Raw genomic sequence first — 21,723 nt, forward strand, 5'->3', positions numbered from 1 at the left:
CACTTGTTTTTCGTTTAATCTATTAGGGTTGCCTAGCTATCACATTCCTGTTAATAGGCCTATATCTAGTTAGACTACTGTTTTATAATGATGCCAGCGAACTTTAAAGTTATTGTACCAGATATTTTCTCAAGACAAGTCCTAAATATGTGGGAGGTGTCCCTCTCGTGCCAGCGCACGCCGCTGTAGGAGAAGGTAGAATTATTCATGCGTGATGGCATGACGCTGCATTTCTAATCAATGGGAAACATAGTATTTTACGATACTTTCCGGGTAATGTTGAATTGGGCTGCTTTACAGCTCGCGTAGTTGTTTTGTATTAGAGCCCAACTGAAAGACCACTTAGACTACCCAGAAGGGTCTGTGCCGCTTGGATGCTTGGTGCGGTGACTGAGAGCCTCGCCGAGAGACAGCTCGTGTGCTTGCTCTACTCCGGGTAGGGGAGGGAAACTGGTGCATCACTGTAAGTACGTCTTTAGTTATCAACAGTCGCGGGGAGCTCCGTAAAGCAAACTGCTAAACTGTGCACTATTTACCTATATTGCAAACAACGAAAGCGACATTCATAGAGTAGGTTACTATTAGAATGTATTCGGTCGGTGATACAATACATTTTGCACTCTAGTGATGGACCAATATTAATTGTGCATAGCCGCCCAACTCACTCACCAACAGCATTGCCACGATTCAACACAGTGATGTCTGTGTACAGAATTTTGTTAGGAGTATCACAACACGGATTATTTCAATGAAATACTAATTGCAAGGATAATTACACATACGGTAAGAGTATTTATTATTATTGTTATTATTAGCCTATCATTATTATTATTTAGTAGGCTATTAGTAGGCTATTATTATTGTCATTATTCGATTATTATTAGCCTGTTATTGGTGTATACTCGAACAGACTCTATTGACAACGTAGTTTGTTTATTTGTTTGCTTTAGCCTGTTTGAAATTGTATTTCATTCAAGTGGAATTGTTCAACCAGTGTCCGAAACTATAGCAGGCTAGTACATTGTAGGTTTATAGCCCACACTGCAGGTAAAAAGGAACCTCTGTAACTTTTGCGTCAATACTCATAGCCTATAGTCTACTAGTGTTATCCCATATTTACATAATTTGAGTAGGCTTTATTTTACGTCAGTAAACAGGGTCCCCCGTGCATTTCACGCGTGCATAACCCACTTGGAGTTACGGTATAGTGATCTGATTTGCCCGAGTGTTGATTTTGTTAGGGCGCTATTATGCTAGAAGTAGGCTACAAATTCAGTAGCTGTGTGCCACCACACTGATTAGTGCGTGCAGATGTTTGGTGCCTAATCCCTTGCGTCGACTCCCTATCATAATCCATGCCGGATTTGTTGATTATGTAGTTGACGACCAACTGCGGTCATAGTGTACTATGTCTAGCCAAACATAAATATTCCAGAAAATATTATATTCTACATTCTTTCTATCATGTACAGGCTGTACAAGTACACTTTTTGCAAGTATGCATAGGTTTAGTCAGGAAATGTAAATAGATATCAACATAGTTAATATCAATATCCTAAATAGCATCCTTCCTACATCAGTTCATCTTCAGCCACCACCAGTGATATAGTGCTATTTTCTATTATTATTCTGGAGCGAAACATTTTTTTTATTATGTAGTCATCATTTTGTCAATCCAAGTTGGTACCTACAGGTAGTTTATTGAATAATATTGTTTTAAAATATGCCTAAAATGCATCCTCCTAATGCAAGTCTGCCTATGGTTACACATACTGTAGCCTATATTGCCTCAAAGAAAATGATATGTTTATATTACCTTCAAACACCAAATTAGGCCATCTTCATTGTCAATTGTGAATGATAATTCATCACATTTTATGGGTGAAACGTCCAATCTGCATCTGCATGCCAACCATTTGATCTCAATCAGTTTTATGGGAATATGCATCTAGTTTTCATAATGATATAAGTAGCTACTGTTTCAGCTCATTTTAGAGCAGATGGTTTTAACAAGCTGTTTTTTGTCAAACAGTAACATTATATTAGTATTATATTCGGTATGTTAGGCCTATGTAGAATACTAATGAATCAGTAAGTGATTTTGCAAGACATTGATTCATCTTTGATCTAAACTTTATTAAACAAGCACCATTCTGAGAAGTGGCGGAGATTCACTCTGGTGCCTTCCAGCAGCACTACGCCACTGGCCACCAGTCAAACTAATTTCCTAGTGATCAACACAGGACTAATCCTAACATCTGTCCATCAACCTCATGGTACTCTGCTACTGTTGCCCAGTGCCTTTATCTGATCTGATCTAGATGGGGGCTAGCAGATGAGTCCGCATACTCTCACTGTGGCCAGAGGCATAACCAAACCTGCTCCTTTAATATGCATAGTAGACATTTGAGAATCTTTATGGTTTTAGTCTGCTCTTACATTAAATAATTATTACTGGATGACCAAATGTGTTGTTTGTATCATGCTAGTGGTAATAGTGTATCTGCCTTTTCCATGGCTGCCAGAGTCCTCTCCTCTGTGAGTTAATGTGAGTTGCTGGTAAGGTGTGCTCTGACTGTGGAATGTATGATAAGATGGGATATCTGATTTGTTGTGGGAGATGAAAAGCACCCTTGTTAATTTAGATGATTGATATAGATGACGCTGTGCTGCAAATTGCCACAGGGTTTGTCTGATAGCTATGAATGGATCCACTGTCCCCTCACGCTTCATATGGACATTATTGAGGACATTTCCACAATAACAAGAACTAGTTGGCCATACAGTCCCATGTTGTAAATCTTCACCACTTTCTCCTCCCTTGTGCATTTCTGATGAAAGTAATCACCTGCCTGACATGCACCAGGCATTTCAATGGACTCAACAGGCACCCTGCAGAGACAAACCGGACTTGGAATGACTTAGCTATCTGGCATATAGGATTTTCTATAGACCCATGGTTGGTTGGTTTATACGTGTGTGTTAATTTCAGTCACATTCCAGTGACAGTCTCTTAGACATGCGTGCGTGGTGGTTTCTTGATGGACTAGAGAGTGCCCTGGCAGATGCAGCTTTGCAGGAAATAGAAAAAAATGCCTTCAGGCCAACAGACTGTCAGAAGGGATGTAGTGCATAAGTGACATTAAAACGATTTTAGGATAGTTACAGTTAGAAACATTTCATTGGATAGTTCCTGCTGGTAGAAGTATTGAGAACATGTGTCATCTGGGGTATTTCTATTTCATGTACAGTATAAAAAATGTTTTCTCTCTCCAGGAAAACGTGTTAAAGAAAAGTGGTCAATTCTCTGTTTTCCACAGTAGCCTTTCAAATCCATGTAAATTGTGTAACGCTGCTGTAAAAAAAATGGTGTTCCGAACAAGCGACTGAAGTGCGTGTACATTAAGATGAGTTCCTATCAAACTATCTCAGTCCAAAAGAGAGGCATTGTGCCTGTTTCACGTGCAAGGAACTCTTCAGCATTTTCTCTCTTATTGGAGCAGGATTCAGTTAAGCCAAATGTGTCTGTCCTTCTTAATCAGTAACCGTATAGTATTGGCAAAAACCCCCTCCCCCCACTCAATCAGATGTATAAATACGGTTTAGAGATACTGCATCAGTCACCATGTTGAAATAAAATTGATTTTTAGACTTTTTCCTAAATTCACGCTTGATAACGTGCTGAAATTGTAATTTTGTTCGTTATCATCACACCAGACATTATCATCACACCATGAAAGAAACCTTTCTCAATATTATGTAATTCCCTCACATCACCCTTCCCAGTAGAGAGCAGCGCCAGTTCCAGGTATAAGCGACATAAGCGGTCGCTTAGGACCCCCAGCCGCTAGGGGGCTCCCGACCCAACATACTTTTTTTGTGGGGGGGGGTCAACTTACTATTCAGAGTAAGAGTAGTAGAATACACCAGGTGCAATTAAAATCAGTTACTGCCAGTCACTCAATTAGCCATGTCAGCTAACCATTTTTTGATTGTTAGTTAGTCTCGCCAGCGATCTAAACTTGTAGCAATCATGTCCGAATACCGACTGGCATGCAGGACACGTGCTCAGGGACCCCTATTGATTTTGATGGTCATTCTAACTCTGATATCACATTAACATGGCATAAGTCATTACAAAATGTGTAGAATTGCAGGAAATTTGCTTTAAAATGGCTAAATAATTATCTCCACCCCATGGCAAAATGGGTAGAATTGCAGGAAAATAGCTGTAAATCTGCAATTGATTAGGGTGGTAAAGGAATGGGAGGAGGTCTTCAGAGATGGAGAAGGGAAGACGTCAATAGATGCAGAATTTCATCTGGTGGGAGAAAATAGAAAGAGTGAAAGGCTGAGGAGAGAGGGAAGAGGCAGAATCAAGAGACAGGAGATGCAGCGGCTAGTTCTTCCTGTCACTTGTCCTCAATAGGCAGCCAGTCTCGAAAGGGTTTTTTGCTCAAGCTGTTCGTCGTCTTGTCGCCAAGCCTCCTTCTTGGAACATAGCATAAACCCTGGAGATCAAAGGCAGAGTAAAGGGAAGAGGGGAGGAGGCAGGGGTGGCGGGATGAAAAAGCAAACACAAGGGTTACTTAATTTTCACTAACATGTGCCTGGTTTTAGCTGAAAGCCCTCTCAACACATCAAGGTACAAGCAAAGATATATATATATATATTTTTATAAACCCTCTCACCCCCTACTCTATTTTTTCAGTGTTTGACCTTATGGGGCTTGGATAGGTGTATTTGTGTTTATTAGGGATCCCCCCCCTCCTCAAATAGAGTACCATAGTAGGAGTCATAATACCCATAAATCCTAGCAGTCAAACAAGGAAATGGTTCCAATTGGTGTTCCACCATATATTTTCCCCATGGGGAATTTTAGGAACACTTAAAATAAGGGCGGTGTTTCACGTAGGCTTACCCTGGCCTGACGTTTTAATAACCGTGTAAATCTCTCTTGGACAATTAGACTTTTATCAATATATACGCCAGAATTTACCCCCCCCCCCCCAAAAAAAAAACCTACAGTTGAGGAACAATGGGAAAATAATTTTGCTTTGAAAGTTGATAGACTTGTAAACCCACTTTTGAGAAAATGGCACTTGAATGTTTTGGTACACCTACTTCAGAGCTCTTCTTTGTCTATACCCCTCCAGCATCGTTCACACCCTCTTAAGCCTTATCCACATACTTCTCTTTAAGGATTCACATGTGAGGTCATGTGCTAAACAGAGTGAGTAGTGTAGTATACAACCAAAGATTTTAAGACTAAAAGTGTAAAAGTAGTATCCTACAGTGCGGAAAAACTCCAGCTAAAAATACACTTAACCTCTCTAGGGTATGTGGGACGCTAGCCTCCCATCTGGCCAACATCCAGTGAGATTTCAGAGCGCCAAATTCAAATACAGAAATGCCCATTATAAAAATTCAGAAAACAAAACATATTTTACACAGGTTTAAAGATTAACTTCTCGTTAATCCAAACACGGTGTCAGATTTATGAAATGCTTTTCGGCAAAACTATACCTAGCCCAGAACATAGCCCAGTTTACAAATTATTACAAACAATAACCAGCCAAGCAGAAGCGTTACAAAACTCAGAAATAGAGAAAAAATGAATCCCTTACCTTTGATGATCTTCATATGGTGGCACTCAGAAGACATTAATTTACTCAATAAATGTTCTCTTTGTTCGATAAAGTCTCTTTATATCCAAAAACCTCAGTTTTGTTTGCGCGTTTTCTTCAGTAATCTACAGACTCAAATGCCGTCAGAACAGGCAGACAAAAAAATCCAAATTGTATCCGTAAAGTTCATAGAAACATGTCAAACGATGTTTATATTCAATCCTAAGGTTGTTTTTAGCCTAAATGATCTATAATATTTCAACTGGACAATAACGTTGTCAATATAAAAGGTGAACAAGAAATGCACTCTCTCAGGATTGCGCATGAAAAAGATTTGTGACACGTCAGGGTCCACACATTCAGACTGGTCCTACTCCCTCATTTATAAGAACATCTAATGGAAGGCATAGGAACTGCAAATTGAGTCCTACGTCAATGGATACTGTAATGGCATTGAATAGAAAACTACAAAAAAAAATAAGGTTTTCTCAGGTTTTCGCCTGCCACATCAGTTCTGTTACACTCACAGACACTATTTTAACAGTTTTGGAAACTTTAGAGTGTTTTCTATCAAAATCTACCAATTCTACATTTCATATCTTCTGGGCCCGAGTAGCAGGCGGTTTAATTTGGGCATGCTTTTCATCCAAAATTCCGAATGCTGCCCCCTACCCTAGAGAGGTTAACAAGAAATTTGTGGAGTGTTTGATACCGAGTTTTAATGACACCAACCTAAGTGTATGTAAAATTCAGACTTCAACTGTAGATAGCAAATTAGTTGGGAAGCGATTCCATACCACATGGTTTATGAATTGACACTCAATTTTCCGTTCCTCCTGAAAGCCCAAACAGTCAAATGCATTCTCTGGGTTGCTACAGATGCTACAGATGGTGGTTCGATACCCTTGCCGGCCGCGACTGGGAGACCCATGAGTCAACGCACAATTGGCCCAGTGTCATCCGTGTACACCAGTCGAGCAATTCATTTCAACATTAATCTTGATCTTTCATTTGACTTTACAAACAACAAGAGGGCTTAATTGGAGCCTATTTCTTCTGAGCCTAGAACTATATGAAATAACTTAACTGGCTGAGGTAGGCTATGAGGTTTAACAGCCTAATAGAAGTAGGATTTTTCTTATTAGGCCTACTTACAATTGCAACTGGTCAAAAATGTAGCATCCTACATAAAGCAATTATTTAAAGAACATACTGTCAGCTTGAGATGTAAATATCCCTGGATAACCTATCACAATAATATTAGAATTGACTATATACAGTCATATAGACCACTAAGTTACTTATTTAATGAGAAAAGTTGCATTTCCCCTCGGACACAATCTTGTGGATGTCGGGTTTGATGGATAGATGTGATTTTGATGTGCAGGCAGTCCTCGATTGACTTTTGTGAAAGCATATCTCTCTGTACATTCTTCTCAGAAACTTTGATTTTCGTTATCCACTTTTCTTCTTGATTCTTTTTGAGAGTGACATTTTATCTTGCTATCAAGCAAATTATTCTGAACAAATGTTGACTTCAAAAAAAGTAGTGTAGCCTACAGTAGGCTACGTACCGTAGACCTGTTTTTCCCCACCAATCAACGCACAAAGAAATAGACAAAAATAATAATTGAATAGAGACATAGTGATTTTATTTAAGTAATCAGATCAAAATGATTATTTTGTTGTCACTGAAGCATATGTGTTAAACATATTGTAGTATAGGCCAATTAATTGTGCTAATATTAAATACTTATGTTCTGGCCCGCCGACTATTGGCTCAGAAACAATTTGGCCCGAGGCCAAACCTAGTTGACTAACCCTGATATATAATATGTCTTACAGAGCTTTTTCACTTTAGGTTATTTGAAAACGAAATAATCTCCAAAATATTGTTATTTTTAAACAAAGCGAGTATTATTATTTTATTAATTAATTTAGACCCTTAGATATTCTCACAAATCAGATTTGCCCTAAGAAAAATTCCCCTTAGGAGTTAATTTACAATCCTCCAAATGTAATTATTGGCGGAGAGTCACGTCACAAATATCTTTTGACCGCTAGATTTTATGGGTATTATGACACCTCCACTGTGAGGCTCTATATTCGATAATGTGATGACTCCACCCTGTTGTGTAATGGCCACTTCTGCCATATTACTTATGCAAATCTAGAATGTCCACATATTTAAACACTCACCAGAAACCAATGTCAAATTCCAAACGAACCCTGTCCTAAAGTTCTAATTGGAATTTGGCATTACAAAGATGAATGGCTAGGAGAATGGGCCAGTAGTAAGGAACTGGCAATTACAGTCAATTTACATTTTTACTTGCAATAAATATATTTACTATACAAATGTACACATTTACAGACATTTTGAACACGTTTCAAATATTTACCAGCAAGCAGGCTCTTTGAACTCACAGAAACAAATATACAAATGCAAAAAAATATATATATAATACATTTCAAATCAAATCAAATTGTATTTGTCATATGCGGCGAATACAACCGGTGCCGACCTTACCGTGAAATGCTTACTTACAAGCACTTACAAGGTGTTTCTAATGTTTGGGATATTCAGTGTGAATTTACACTGCTGTCTTTCTCTCTCTATTTCTCTCTCCCTCTCTCACTTTCTTCCTCTCTTTCTTCCTCTCACTCGCTCTGTCTCTCTCTCTCAAAGACACCTAGTTAAGTGCAGTTGGAGTTACCATAATTGCTTACCCCGATCCATTTGGTTGATCAGGGTTAACTTATAGCTAAATACTTCAATATGACATAGACATACATTATAACTGAATGCAACATGTAAAATGGTTGTACAATAAATCTTTCCAGTGATCTAACTACTTCTTACGTCAAGCAATCCCGTATCTGGGAGCGTAATAATAGCCTCAAGCTCATTACCATAACGCAACGTTAACTATTCATGAAAATCGCAAATTAAATGAAAGAAATATATTCACTCACAAGCTTAGCCTTTTATTAACAACACTGTCATCTCAGATTTTCAAAATATGCTTTTCAACCATAGCTACACAAGCATTTGTGTAAGAGTATTGAAAGCTAGCATAGCATTAATCCTAGCATACAGCAGGCAACATTTTCAGAAAAACAAGAAAAGCATTCAAATAAAATAATTTACCTTTGAAGAACTTCGGATGTTTTCCGAGGAGACTCTCAGTTAGATAGCAAATGTTCATTTTTTCCAAAAATATTATTTGTGTGGGAGAAATCGCTCCGTTTTGTTCATCACGTTTGGCTAAGAAAACCCCCCGTAAATTCAGTCATTACAACGCCAAACTTTTTTTATCGACAGAAACATGGCAAACGTTGTTTAGAATCAATCCTCAAGGTGTTTTTCACATATCTATTTGATGATAAATCATTCGTGGCAGTTGGGTTTCTCCTCGGAAGCAAATGGAAAAATACACGCAGCTGTAGATTACGCAATAATTGCGACGGAGGACATCAAGCGGCCACCTGCTAGATGTAGTGTAAAATGGTCAATCTTCCAATGATATGCCTCCAAATACGTCACAATGCTGCAGACACCTTGGGGAAACGACAGAAAGTGTAAGCTCATACCTGCCGCATTCACAGCCATATAAGGAGACATTGGAACACAGCGCCTTCAGAATCTGGGGCACTTCCTGTTTGAAATTTCATCTTGGTTTCGCCTGTGGCATCAGTTCTGTGGCACTCACAGATAATATCTTTGCAGTTTTGGAAACTGTGTTTTCTTTCCAAAGCTGTCAATTATATGCATAGTCGAGCAATCTTTTCGTGACAAAATATCTTGTTTAAAACGGGAACGTTTTTTTTATCCAAAAATTAAAAGAGCGCCCCCTATATCGAAGAAGTTAACGTTACCCAGAATTGTAGCTGTATCTGCCCCCCCCCCCCCTTGAATAGAACAGTCTTTCCTTCATGGTACTTCGCCTGGTTGGAAAGATAAAAGAAAATCCCCTCGAGGGATGCCATTGAAGTCCAAGCTACTGTACATGCAAACAGAAAACTACAATAAGAGTTAGATAGCTAATGTTAGCTAAATAAAACTGTCTGGCTAGCTGACTAGGCAGGCTGAGGTAAATAACTAGCTGGCATTGTCAATTTCAAATCAATCTAAAACCGCTTCAATATTTTCAAATATAAAACACATACTGCATATGGAAAATAAATAGTTTTCTCTTCTCTGTCTTTTCGGTCTTCTGAAGCAGTAGGTAGTCAGCAGGTAGTGTCTGTCAAAAACACCGTCCTTGGAGAGCGACTCTGAGGTAATATATTTGCACGGCCCAATGGAGCGTTTATGAGGTGAAATAGAACTAGAACTGCCCGCGTCCTCTGTCCTTTTATGTAAAATAGAGACAATCCAGCAGCTTAGGTACATTACATAGGCGGGTCAGAATTTTGAAAGTTCTTGCAACAGCCCTAGTAACTGAAGCTAGAGCTCATCGAATTCCATTGTGACGCAGGGTGGGGACACCTTTTGGCAGGTGGACACTATTTGGCATGACAGGCACCCAAAGGCCCTGGTAGAGAGGCACAGTGAAGTACGTTACTGTTCTGTGGCGGTAACGCACTTCACTATGGCCTCCTGAGTGGCGCTGTGCTGTATGGCAAGAGTTAAATAAAATCAGTGTGAAGTCTCTGCATGCTGGGAAGCTTTCATTTGCCTCCATATACCTTGTTGCTTAGTAAGTATAGTATATGAATGAAAGCAGGCCCATTACTGTGGCAGGAGATTATATAATTTTGCATACATTCAATCAGGTACAGAAATACCATCACTTGTTGTCTTTAGAGCTTAGAAAATGCCATAGTCCAGCAGGCCACTCATCTCTGCACAGTCCCTACTGACAAATACGGATGGTTTGGCAGCACTATCAGGCAGGCCTCACTAGTTGTTGACTACGGAGTTGTATTCAAAGTCTGAGAGTTTTTTATGGAGCGTCATTATGACAAAACTGTGCAGTCCAAGGGTCTTGCCTCTGAGGTTTTCACCACACTGACACTTTTAAGAACACTAGGGCAAAGAGCAGCAAATAAAGACAAATGCTTTGTGTCAGTTCTTTAGCACTGCTGGAATAGTCCCTGCTTTATTGCTGTTCTCTGTTGGTTTTTAAAGTAAACAGTGCTGTGTGATTCTTCATAACATCATTATGGATGAGGAGGTTGCTGCAGGCCCCTGATACTACTTTGCCAGTGCACAGATAGCGGTGGACACCCCTCCTGTGTGATATCAAGGTGTTTTCTAGTACTCTGCTCACTGAGGAGCCACATTGTTTGTTCATTCCGTATCAGTCACATTTATAGCCATGAAATGCTTTGAAAGGCTGTTCATGGCTCACATCAACACCATCATCCCAGACACTCTGGACCCACTCCAATTCACGTATCACCCCAACAGATCCACTCCACACTGCCAGCATCCACCTGGACAAAAGGAATACATTGTCATCGGGAAAGTATTCAGACCCCTTGACTTTTTCCACATTCCACAGCCTTATTCTGTATTGTGGGGCGGCAGGTAGCCCAGTGGTTAGAGCGTTGGGCCAGTAACTGAAAGGTTGCTCGATCAAATCTCCGAGCTGACATATGTAACGTCTTTCGTCTGTTGTAAGAAGAGAGTCAGACCGAAATGCAGCGTGTAGGTTACTCATGACTTTAATGAATGAAAACGGTACATTAAATAACTGAAATACGAAAACAACAAACGAAACGAGAAACTAATTACAGCCTATCTGGTGACTACTACACAGAGACAGGTACAAACACCCACAAAATACAACGCGAACTCAGGCTACCTAAATACGGTTCCCAATCAGAGACAACGACAAGCACCTGACTCCAATTGAGAATCACCTCAGGCAGCCAAGCCTATACAACACCCCTAATTAGCAGCGATCCCAAATACTACAAACCCCAATACGAAAAACAACATATAAACACATGTCACACCCTGGCCTACCCAAACATATAACAAAAACACAAAATATAATGACCAAGGCGTGACAGAACCCCCCCCCCCTAATGTGCGGACTCCCGGACGCACCTCAAGAGTATAGGGAGGGTCCGGGTGGGCGTCTGTCCATGGTGGCGGTTCTGGCTCAGGACGTGGACCCCACTCCATTAATGTCCTATTTCCTCCCCTTCGCGTCCTGGGATAATCCACTTTCTCCGCCGACCATGGCCTAATAGTCCTCACCCAGATCCCCACATAACTGAGGAGCAGCTCGTGACAGAGGGGCAGCTCGTGACAGAGGGGCAGCTCGGGACAGAGGGGCAGCTCGGGACAGAGGGGCAGCTCGGGACAGAGGGGCATCTCAGGACAGAGGGGCATCTCAGGACAGAGGGGCATCTCAGGACAGAGGGGCAGCCCGGGACTGAGGGGCAGCCCGGGACTGAGGGGCAGCTCGGGACAGAAGCAGCCTGGTACTGAGGGGAAGCCCGGTACTGAGGGGAAGCCTGGTACTGAGGGGAAGCACGGTACTGAGGGGAATTCCGGTACTGAGAGGAAGCCCGGTACTGAGAGGAAGCCCAGTACTGAGAGGAAGCCCAGTACTGAGAGGAAGCTCAGTACTGAGAGGAAGCTCAGGCAGGTAGTATGCTCCGGTAAATCCTGTCTGGCTGGTGGAACTGGATGATTCAGGTTGTCTGGCCGATCTAGAAGATCTTGGCAGACTGGCACTTCTGGCGGATCCTGGCAGACTGGCGACGCTGGGCCGACTGGCAGCGCTGGGCAGACTGGCGGCGCTGGGCAGACTGGCGGCGCTGGGCAGACTGGTGGCGCTGGGCAGACTGGCGGCGCTGGCGGCGCTGGGCAGACTGGCGGCGTTGGGCAGACTGGGAGCACTGGGCAGACTGGGAGCACTTGCGGCGCTGGTCAGACTGGGAGCACTGGCGGAGCTGGGCAGACTGGGAGCACTGGCGGCGCTGGGCAGACTGGGAGCACTGGGCAGACTGGGAGCACTGGCGGCGCTGGGCAGACTGGGAGCACTGGCGGCGCTGGGCAGACGGGAGACTCCGGTAGCGCAAGAGAGGAGAAAAGCGCTGGCTGCGCTGAACAGACGAGGCGCACTGGAGGCCTAGTGCGTGGTGCTGGAACTGGTGGTACTGGATCTAGGACACGCATAGGAAGCCTGGTGCGGGGAGCTGCTACCGGAGGACTGGTGTGTAGAGGTGGCTCTGGATAGACCGGACCGTGCAGGCGCACTGGAGCTCTTGAGCACCGAGCCTGCCCAAGCTTACCTGGCTCGATGCCCACTCTAGCCCGGCCAATAGGAAGAGCTGGTATGTGCCGCACCGGGCTATGCTCCCGCACTGAAAACACCGTGCGCTCCATAGCATAACACGGTGCCTGCCCGGTCTCTCTAGCCCAACGGTGAGCACAGGGAGTTTGCGCAGGTCTCCTACCTGGCATAACTATTCTCCCTTCTAGCCCCTTCCCAATAATTTTTTGGGGCTGCTTTTCCGGCTTCCAACCGCGTCGCCGTGCTGCTTCCTCATACCAGTGCCTCTCCGCTTTATCCGCATCTATTTCTTCCTTGGGACGGCGATATTCTCCCGGCTGCGCCCAGGGTCCTTTTCCGTCTAATATCATCTCCCAAGACCAGAAGTCCTTATATTGCTGCTCCTCACAATTAACAGGGAGAGTAGGCTCAGGTCTGACTCTTGACTCAGCCACTCTCTCTCTGCGCTTTCCCCCAATGACTCGCTCTGCGTCGCCGTGTTTTCCTTTTAGACTCCATTCGTCTATAGCCCTCTTCGCACTGCTGAAGCTAATCCCAAGCGGGCTCCTGCACTGTCTCTGGGTCGGCCGCCCACCTGTCGATTTCCTCCCACGTCGTATAATCCATGCCTCTACCATCCATAACGTCCTCCTTTAGATCCTGCCAGTTTACACACTGCTCGGTCTGTGAGCGGTGGGTGTTTCTGTAACGACGTTCGTCTGTTGTAAGAAGAGAGTCAGACCGAAATGCAGCGTGTAGGTTACTCATGACTTTAATGAATGAAAACGGTACATGAAATAACTGAAATACGAAAACAACAAACGAAACGAGAAACTAATTACAGCCTATCTGGTGACTACTACACAGAGACAGGTACAAACACCCACAAAATACAACGTGAACTCAGGCTACCTAAGTACGGTTCCCAATCAGAGACAACGACAAGCACCTGACTCCAATTGAGAATCGCCTCAGGCAGCCAAGCCTATACAACACCCCTAATTAGCCGCGATCCCAAATACTACAAACCCCAATACGAAAAACAACATATAAACCCATGTCACACCCTGGCCTATCCAAACATATAACAAAAACACAAAATATAATGACCAAGGCGTGATAACATGGTAAAAAAAATCTGTGAGTTAGGCAGTTTACCCACGGTTCCTAGGCTGCCATTGTAAATGAGAATTTGTTCTTAACTGACTTAAAAAATAAATGGAAATCACGATGGTTCCAGAACTCTGTGACGCTCTGAGGCTAGTTTTTTTTCTCTGACATGCACTGTCAACTGTGGGACCTTATATAGACAGGTGTGTACTGTTCGAAATCATGTCCAATCAATTGAATTTACCACAGGTGGAATCCAATCAAGTTGTAGAAACATCTCAAGGATGGTTAATGGAAACAGGATTCAGCTGAGCTGAATTTCGAGAGTCTTATAGCAAAAGGTCAGAATACTTATGTAAATAATAACTTACGGAAATATTTCCATTTTGGATTTGTTTAAACATTTACAAAAATGTCTAAAAACCTGTTTTCGCTTTGTCGTTATGGGGTAATGTGTGTAGATTGATGAGGAAACAAATTAATTTAATACATTCTTGAATAAGGCTGCGATGTAACTAAATGGGTATGAAGTCAAGGGGTCTGAATACTTTCCGAATGCACTGTAAATAGATAACTAAATTGCTAACAAAATGGCTACACAGACTTTCTGAGTTTTCCCTTGTATTTCATTTAATTTCTGCACTTTCTATGCACACTCACAGGGCCCTCCACACTACGCACACTGATACTCCAACACACCCACACAAACACAGACTTCATAATTTGCTCACACACACATTAAATGCACATACATTTATACTGACTCTACACAGACGCACACAAAATTATCATATACGCTGCTGCTACTCTGTTTATCATATATCCTGATGCCTCGTCGCCCTACTCCTAGACTGTACATATCTACCTTTCTCACTCCAGTCTCCTTGCACATTGTAAATATAGTACTGGAACCCACTGACCCTATACATAGTATGATTAATTACTTTCTCATATTCTTCTTTAATCTTATTTTAATTTCTTATGTGTTTTTGTTCCACCTTGTATTATATTGATATTGATTACTACATTGTAGGGTTTAGAGCTCGCAAGAAAGGAATTTCACTGTACTTGTGCACATGACTTTAAACTTGAAACCATAACTTGTTGTTGTGTCTACAGTGCCAGCACATTGTGACTTTCTGTTGAGTCATCTAGTGATACCATTTCATCCAACTTTTCTTTAATCTCAGCTATGTGAAAAGAAAATAACAATGCACTCTGGGGCGTGAGTTTTTTTCATTGAGTGTGTTTGTATTGTAATAAATGGTGGGGGAAAGAAGGCTCACACACCTTACAGCCTCACTCTATGGGGTGCCATATTGCTCTAAAAAACACTTGCAAAAATCTAAGAATTTCCCCCTGTGGTATAGCAAAAACAAAGTGTTGAAAGATTTTTTTAAAGAATTCCCTCGTCATGTCTTCAATTGAAGTGGATTCTGAGGAAGAAACACAAACCTGACCTCTTGCTTTGATTGCTTGGAGAGCAGTTGTTAGCAGCCCTCACATAAAGCATAGTTAATAATGCAATAGTCCCAATGCTCAGATATTTCTACAAGCTGGTTGTATTGCTCTTATTAAGCCTGCAATTAAAGCTTTTCCCAGGGAGGGACCGTGTCGCACCATGTTTGAGTAAGGAAACGATGCAGACACAACACAGTTTGTACCGTACACCAAGGATTGTTGTGCTTCTAAGCCAAAAAAAACACATTTAACTAATGTAATATGTTTTCAAACATAGCTAAAGCACAGAATTGTTGCAAAATGAGTGTAATAGAGCTAGGGTGTTCCCTAAATGAATGATGCAGCAGGAGATGGAACTGCCTTGATATAGAAGCTGTCATGGTGTAACTACTGTACAGGAGTGAAACGTATTAACAATCTCACTTTATCTACTTACAAATGTATACATATTGGATATTTAGATAACCTTAATAACTATGTAATTACATTACACATTTACACACTATACTACCAACTTGAAAGCCTGCTAAAGCCACACTTCAATTCAGACAATACTTTTATGGAAAGATCTGGACAGAATTCTTCTTTTCTATTCCCTAAAGGCAGGAAGTAAAAGGTGGCAGACATGATTTACCATCTTGTGAGAATAGGAGATTTGTTTTATTGAAATCCAATCTACGGTCTGTGAGACCACAACACCTCCAGCTATGGACTGATTTCTTATAGCTGATCAAATGCCTCTCAGCGAATAAAAAGCCTTTTAACACTAATTGCCTTTTTTTTAGGTTTTTGACCTTTTATGAAGGAAAAAATAGGAGAGTGCAGACAGATGCATTAGGAGATAGGGATGATATGTCACGTTTGAAATAGATTCACATACACGTATCACTTATTCAATTTCTAAGTACAAGTAGTGCTAGCTGTGGGCTGCAGACGGGCCATTGTAGTGTCACTATCTGGGATACAGTATTAGAGTAAAACGAAGAGCTATTGCAGTTCATTATGCTAGAAAAATGCTTTTTGTTCAATTCTTACTTATTCAAGAATAGTGACAGTTCGACGAGCTCAATGCTTAAGCTGAAGTACAAGGACCCTCTGTCCTGGTCTACACTTTTCAACAGATGTATTCATAGCTTCTTTAGAAATTGTTATCTGTATGCTTGAAGCCGATGCTCACCGTTTCTCAGCTAAGATGCTAGCTTCACCCCTGCGTTACATGATTTTAGAAATGCCTTTATACGAAAGTGCTGCTCCAAAAAAACACCCACTGCAGGGTTATGTGCTGCTGTTACCTAGTTCATGTTTTTACAACACGTGCAATAAAACATGATGCTGTACAAACAACCAATTTGTGTAAAAGAAGGTCAGAGGTTTAGCGCTGACAGGGATGGTCAAACAGGGATGTCCTCTTTCTCTGGAAAGAAACCCCCCGTTGAAACGCTTTGGTCCCTCAGTCCCACACACTGCTGTCTAAAAACACTATTAATAAACCATTGGACCTCACATTATACTGGAGAACGGACCTGAGGGGTTAGCTGTGCCAAATATCTCTCTCTGTTAAAATCCTTCTTAAACAAAGCATAGAGTAGCTATACTTGTGCCACGGTGATTGATATCGGTATTCAGATGTTTAAGTGTTCTAATAAAATCTAATTTTATTTGTCTAGCTAGACCTTACCGTGAAAAGCTTACTTACAAGCTGTTAGAAGTAAGTCAGAAAATACTTGCAAAAAATAATAACCAGTCTACAGTATATAAAGGGTAGAGGTCGACCGATTAATCGGAATTGCCGAGTTTTCATAACAATCGATTATGGCCGATTACATTGCACTCCACGAGGAGACTATGTGGCAGGCTGACTAACTGTTATGCGAGTGCAGCAAGGAGTCAAGGTAAGTTGCTAGCTAACATTAAACTTCTCTTTTAAAAAAACAATCATTCTTAACATAATCACTAGTTAACTACACATGGTTGATGATATTACCAGTTTATCTAGCTTGTCCTGCGTTGCATATAATCTATGCCCTGCCTGTTAATTTATCATCGAATCACAGCTTACTTCGCCAAATGGGTGATGTGTTAACAAGCGCATTTGCGGAAAAAAAAACACTGTCGTTGCACCAATGTAACAGCGTTCTTCTATCTCCTCCTCTGATGAAGAGGTAGAACAAGGATCGGACCAAAATGCAGCGTGATGATGATTCATGATATAATTTTAATGAAGGAAAAAACAATACAAGCGGAAACTAAAAAAAATAATGAAAAGTGAAAACCGAAACAGCCCTATTTTTTATATATTTTTTTATAAAAAATAATTTATTATCTTCAATACCATTCATTCTTTACAACTCATAATTTTCATACATACTCAAATAATTATATTTTAATTAAACTAATTTAACTAAACAAAAACCCCTACAAAATACCTTTCCCTATCTCCCCGTCCCTAATCTATCCCCTTACAAATCTAAATGACACCCAGCCCTAAACCCCCCTTCCACCTCTCCCGAGCAGCATGCTACCCCCACTTCCTCTCCTCCCTCTTCATCCTCCCCCTCAAATCTCCTTCCACCCTCCTCACTATCCCTTCCACCCCCCAGTCTCTCCCTGTCTTCACCATGTTCTGCCTGGCTTCCCACAGCCCCCGTTTAAAGAGACTCAAGAGAAGCCAGAGCAGAAACCTGTCCCTATCCGTCCCTCTTGCTCTCCCTACACCTCTCTCTAACCTGGCCCACGTCAATACAAAATCCCCCCTTACCAAACCTAACAACACCCGTGCCCTAGCCCATACTACTCCGGCAAAGGCACAGTCCCAAAAGACATGGCGTACAGTCTCCTCCCTGCCACAAGAGGATCTTGGACAGGTGGGGGATTGCACCAAACTATACCGGTACATGATGGAACGTACCGGCAAGCACTTATGGAGGCTCAACCAATTCAGGTCCTTGAGCCTGTTGTCCAGACCCCGCGCCTGCACTCCCTCCCAGACCACTTCCGAGATGCCCACTACAGGCGCCGGACTCCCTGCCTTTCTGACCTCCTTGTACAGGTACCTGTGATCTAAACCTACTCGGGCAACTTCAACCTCAGGGTGCGCACGCAGCCACTTGGCCGCATGACCAAAGTGCCACGGCAGCTGTTCCGCCCGAGGACCCGTGTTAGACCACACCATTACGCTTCTCACCTGATACGAGAAGAACACCCGCAGGAGGTAACCGGACGGGTGTATCACTGGCTGAGCAAGCTCCGTTAACAAGAAAGAAACAAAAATAGTGTCCAGCTTGAGGGGGAAATGTGGTACCCCCCTACCTCCCTCCCCGATGGGACAGATCATGCGTGCCCTGTCGACCCACTCGCACCTGCCACTCCACATAAACTGAAACACAAGCCTCACTAGAGGCCTCCTCAGACAAGCCGGCAATGGGTAGATGTATGCCAAATACATTTTACATTTACATTTACATTTAAGTCATTTAGCAGACGCTCTTATCCAGAGCGACTTACAAATTGGTGCATTCACCTTATGACATCCAGTGGGACAGTCACTTAACAATAGTGCATCTAAAACTTAGGGGGGGGGGTGAGAGGGATTACTTATCCTATCCTAGGTATTCCTTAAAGAGGTGGGGTTTCAGGTGTCTCCGGAAGGTGGTGATTGACTCCGCTGTCCTGGCGTCGTGAGGGAGTTTGTTCCACCATTGGGGGGCCAGGGCAGCGAACAGTTTTGACTGGGCTGAGCGGGAGCTGTACTTCCTCAGTGGTAGGGAGGCGAGCAGGCCAGAGGTGGATGAACGCAGTGCCCTTGTTTGGGTGTAGGGCCTGATCAGAGCCTGGAGGTACTGAGGTGCCGTTCCCCTCACAGCTCCGTAGGCAAGCACCATGGTCTTGTAGCGGATGCGAGCTTCAACTGGAAGCCAGTGGAGAGAACGGAGGAGCGGGGTGACGTGAGAGAACTTGGGAAGGTTGAACACCAGACGGGCTGCGGCGTTCTGGATGAGTTGAAGGGGTTTAATGGCACAGGCAGGGAGCCCAGCCAAATACAAAAGAGACGGCAACACATCCACCTTTAGGACCAGGACTTTGCCTATAAAAGACAAATACCTAGCCTTCCACATTGCTAGCTTCCTCTGTACCACTGCAATACGCATGTTCCAGTTTAGCGTCGCTGAGCCGGAGGTCTCAAAATGGACCCCGAGAATCCTCAGGGCCCCCTCACAGAGAGATAACCCCCCAGGCACATCCGTTCTACCGCGCCATCTTCCGAAAAACTTGATGGAAGACATTGCATGGTTCAGAACTGCTCCCGACGCTCGGTTGAAATCCCCAAAGATGGCAAGGGACCTTGTCAGGCACGAGTCCTTGCACAGCAGCAAGGAAGTGTCGTCGGCGTACTGCGTCATCTTAACACGCAGCCCACCACTTCCAGGGATCAACAAGCCTTCCACCCCTGTGTCTGCCCTAATGGCAGCCCCCAGAGGCTCCATGTACAGAACGAAGAGGAGAGCCGAGAGTGGGCACCCCTGCCTGACCCCAGACGAGAGGTCAAAAATGTCAACCAACTGACTATTTACACTAACTCGGCACCCCGCTCCGACATGAACTTCTCCCCAAATCCTAATCGACCTAACACTCTGAATAAAAAGGATCTATTCACGCGATCAAAGGCTTTCGCCTGATCTAGCGCTGCTACCATTAAAGGCAGTCCTCTATCCTCAACCCAAGCGATGGAGTCCCTGATTAACTGTAGGTTCCATCTAATAGAGCGGCCCTCTACCCCGTACGTCTGATCCTCATGGACGACGTAGGGAAGGGCTGTGCGCAACCGGTCTGCTAAAACCTTTGCAAGTAGCTTGTAATTTACACACAGCATGGTCAACGGCTGCCAGTTGCCAAGGTCTGTTACTTCCCCCTTCTTATATAAAAGTGACAGCACACCAACAGCCATTGATCCCCCTGGGACCCCCGTCTCAAGGAATGGCCTTCAAGACTTCGAGGACCACTGGTCCGGCAGCCCATCCATCCCAGGCACCTTCCCTTTCCCCATCCTTCTAAGAGCGCTCTCAACCTCTTCTAGTGAGATCTGAGCCTCCATCACTTCTCTAATGTCCTCCAGGGAACCGCCTGGACAAGTGTTCTAAAAACACATTTCCCTGCTACATCTATTTCCCTTTCCTTAAATAAACCTTGGAAATGATCAGTTGTCACCCTGACCATATCCTCTGGTTCTCTAACTATACTACCATTTTCCTCCCTAACGCCATGCATTACCTTCCTACTCTGTCTGGCCCTAACTGACTTAAAGAACATAGCAGAACAAGTCTCATTATGTTCTAGAAAGCCACTATGCGCACGCTCCAGGAAAGCTTGAGCCTTCCGCTCCTGCAACTCCCTGAGCTGCGCCTTTAGGGTTGCCGATCTCTCCCAGTCAAACGACCCGCCGAGGTTGCCTGCCTCGTACTCGAGTTCAATTAACCTTTGGATACGATCCACCTCCCTCCTCTCCTCCCTTTTTTCCCTCTTGCAATACCCTATTATAAAAGCCCTAATCCTCACCTTAACTAATTCCCACCACTCTAACATCCCCTCGCACATGGACCGCAGGCCTTCAAGCCTCCAAAAGAAACCATAAAACCTGTCAACAAAAGCCTGCTACTCCAGCACATCCCAATCTAACTTCCAGTACCCCCTACCAAAGAGGCAGTCTGGCGACCCCACCTGCAGGAGCACCCCGTCATGATCCGAAAAGAAAACAGGCAACAGCCGCCCAGACAACTTACCCAAAGACCTGGGTACAAAAATATAGTCGAGCCTCCGCTCAACCCCCCTGGAGTTGCACCATGTAGGACCGGCCATTTTCAGAGTAGTGTGCAGACCACCATCTACCAGACCATGGCAAGCCATTAGCCCGGCAATGGCGCCTGCACTGCTATCCCCCCTATTCCTAAATCTGTATTAAAATCCCCCCCTATCACTAATTTCCTATTTGTGACACACAGGGGCGTCAGACAGTGAACCATCTCCCTCCTGTCTGCCACCAGCTGTGGCCCATACACCACCACTAATCTAAATTTACAATCCCTTATTGTGACATCCACCCCTATAACCCTCCCCTGCATTACCACAAATGAATCCTCCACTTTTACCTCCCTGTGCCCACACAAAATCCCTACCCCTGATGAGTGCACCCCCCCAATACCCCAAACCGACTCCCCCTTGTCCCGCTCCCTCTTAAACCCACTAACATCCCCTCCATCCCTCAGGTGAACCTCCTGTAAAAAACAAAACCG

At 43.4% G+C, this 21,723-nt stretch overlaps 1 pseudogene; it reads left to right on the forward strand.

The window, feature by feature from the left end:
* The first annotated feature begins 208 nt into the window (after nt 1-208).
* Nucleotides 209-21,723, forward strand: part of LOC124004110 — a 253,618-nt pseudogene continuing 232,103 nt past the window's right edge.

This window comes from Oncorhynchus gorbuscha, linkage group LG18 (assembly GCF_021184085.1).
Source record: "Oncorhynchus gorbuscha isolate QuinsamMale2020 ecotype Even-year linkage group LG18, OgorEven_v1.0, whole genome shotgun sequence".
Taxonomy (NCBI): domain Eukaryota; kingdom Metazoa; phylum Chordata; class Actinopteri; order Salmoniformes; family Salmonidae; genus Oncorhynchus; species Oncorhynchus gorbuscha.